Genomic DNA, 3221 nt, shown 5'->3' with positions numbered 1-3221 from the left:
CCACTGTGCTAGGCTGCAAGCTAGTCAGTGCTGGATGTCAGAAAATGCTCAGGTACAGCTCCACTGTGGGCTTTGCCACCCCACTCGTGGTACTTTCCTTCACACTTTGATGCTAAAAAGAAAATATTTTGTAGTTTTTAGGAAAGCAAACAAGTAGATGATGTAGATGCCTCCACCTCACCCACCAGACTGCGGTAACACAAGGGATTGAGACTTTTGCTCAGGGGTGAAAGTACTGCAGTATTTTTGTGCTGTTATAAAACGCTTATAGAAAAAAAATGTTGTATTCATTTCCTGATAATACAAAATAAATATTTCCTACTGCTGCACCATCAAATTAAAACCACTTATTAATTGCCAAAACGTGTGGTAACTTTTATTATGAAGTACTCAGAGATAATGTGAGCCTAGTTTTTTTTTTTTACCAGTATTGCTACTCAAAAATATATCAAAGGGGTAATGGAACAAGAATTAGAATCCACCTGAGCTGCTAGATGATGAGCTGAAGGTAGTGTAAAGCATACTTCCAACTTCTCAGAGGTAACCAACTTTCATTTTCACCACTGTTCACAGATTCGTGCCCTCGGCAGCATAAAATAACAGTTGCTAGTACTGACTGATTTTTTAAATTTTTTTATTAAATTGATAGTTTGTTTTGTGGCCCCCAAAACTCTGTAAACTGTAGCTGTAAACCACATTTGTGGTTGTTGTCAAATCAACCAGTGATGTTCAGCTGTAGAAAAACGTTTTTGGAAATTAGTTTGCTGCGTCAGGTGTCTGTTTGGTTGTGTAAGTGACCAAGTTTTGTCAATAAGTTTGCAATTGTTTTATTGTCATCCTGCATTTCAGTGCAGCTTTTCATGTATTTCAGGAAAAATGATTGCTAATAAATAATAAGACACCCCCTCCCCGCCAAATAAAAAAGCAATAATAAAGAGTGTATTTTTTATACAATGAACAGTAACAAGACTTTCAAATAAGTGACAAAGCACATTTGCTGTCCTTGATTCTTGAACCATACCAAATCACTGTCGGAAAGAGAAAACAAAAGTCCGTCACAGGTGCTGTTCACTTCATGCTCCAGTCCAGGGATTCAGAAAAAAAAACTACAAATGCAATGGATTGCATGGCTAAAAAAACTGTTCTGAGAAACCATTAATATGAAAAATATGATCATGACTCAGCGAATGTAAAACAAAAAGAAGAAAAGTTTCATGGTCCTGGGTTTTTTGACCCAGCGCTTTGTGATTTCTTCAGCGTTTTGAGTTCTACTGATTATTTTCTTCGGTTCTTTTCTTAGTTTGCTTGGGGTGTTTTCAGCTTGGTGCGTTTGTTACAGTTACTATTGTGTTTTTTATATTCCTTCTTTCAGTTTACCTCCTCAGTGTTCCCCACGTACAGCTTAGTCTCTGCAATGATGTTCCCTTGTGTAAGTGTTCCTGTTTCATTTTGTTAGTCATGTCTCCTCATGCCTTGTTTATAGTTACTTTCTATGTTTCGTTGTTAGACTTAGTTCAGCTGTTAAGTTCAGGTGTCTCCCCTTTGCCCTCATCACCTTGTGTATTTACCCTGTTGTTGTGTCATCCTGTTCCTTTATCTGTTTCCTAGCTCCCTAGTGTCTCCTAGTGTTCCTGCAGTTCTCATGGACTTGTTTTCACTTTCAGTAAAGAGTTTGATTCCTTGCTACCTTCGAGTCTGCATTTGTGAAGATGATGCAACCACAGATGGACCCAGACATCAGCCTGGAGGGGCAGCTGGAGTGCTTTGAGCATGAGATGATAGTCTTGTTTCAAGAGACTCTTACGGACATGTGCCCTGAGTACATTGAGGCTGTGTGTGATAGAATTAGGAGGTTAACCTCTGAAAACCCCAGGCTACTTGAGCTGTTGCCAACATGGCTAAAAGACCTAGTCATACCCTCTATCCTCCCGTAGCTACAGCTTTGGACTCTGTAACCCAGTATTCTGCCTCAGCAGTGGCCTCCAGCTCCACGGCTTCGCCACTGTGGCCACCCCACCACATCCACCCCTTGTCTGCCTGAGGCTCCACCTGGATTGTATGCAGTCCTGTGAAAGACTAAGTACACCCTTACTTGATCAATAGAAAATATGAGGGTAAGTAGCAGCCAGGTGCTACTAATCAAATGAACATGATTAATTGATCACAAGTAAGTGTGATCACCTCTATAAAAGCAGAAATGTTGGAAGTTTGCTTTTCTAGAACATCCAGGTGTGTGTTGGCACACTGTTGCAATGTCCTCAGGACCGGACATCCCAACAAATTCACGCCAAGTTCATACCATGCAATGCTCTGATCAAAACACCCAAGAGCTACATCTCAGATCCTACAGGCCTTGGTTAGCATGTTAAATGTTAAAGTTTATGACAGTACAAGTACACTGTAAATCCGGATAAGTTGAATCTACTTAAAAAAACCAAGGTAACTCGTTGCCTTAAATTTTTAAAGTAATGAAACAGTTCATTTAACTCAGCCTGTTAAGTAAGCACTACTTCATTTCCAATGGAACTAAATTGAATGTTCTAATTGACCAAACATATCTTTTATAGTTCATGAAAAAATAAAATGTCTTTTGATCAATCAATTCCCCTATCCTTTTCATGGTTGTGTGGGGGTGGTGGGGGCTGGAGCCTATCCCAGCTGACAAGAAAGTAAGATGCAGGTTACACCCCGTACAGGTCACCAGCCTGTTGCAGGGCTAACACAGAGAGAGAGACAGACAACCATTCACACCTGTGGGCAATTTAGAGAGACCAATTAACCTAACTCCAGTAACTGCATGTCTTCAGATTGTGGGAGGAAACCCACACAGAGAGAACATGCAAACTCCACACAGCAAGAGTCCCATGCTAAGGTGGAATTGAACCCAGACTATCATATAGCTATTCTAGCTGTGAGGCAGCAGTGCTAACCAACACACCACCATGCTGCCCAGTAACACAAAAATTTTTTACAGTGTTGAACTGTGTCTGTTTAAATTTGGTAAATAAACATGATAAAACTCAGCCCTGCTGAATGCTGGTACATTAACATTTACAAATAACCCGACCCAATGCAGTAATTATAGACCCCTGTCGCTTCTTAATGGGGACGTCAAACTTTACGCCAAAGTGCCTGCCATTCGACTAGAAAGATATTTGTCTAGAATAATTCATATTGACCAGACTGGATTCATGAAAGGCAGATTAGCATCTGATAATGTA

Source organism: Archocentrus centrarchus, chromosome 5 (genome assembly GCF_007364275.1).
Source record: "Archocentrus centrarchus isolate MPI-CPG fArcCen1 chromosome 5, fArcCen1, whole genome shotgun sequence".
Lineage (NCBI taxonomy): Eukaryota > Metazoa > Chordata > Actinopteri > Cichliformes > Cichlidae > Archocentrus > Archocentrus centrarchus.
This window is presented reverse-complemented; position numbering follows the sequence as displayed.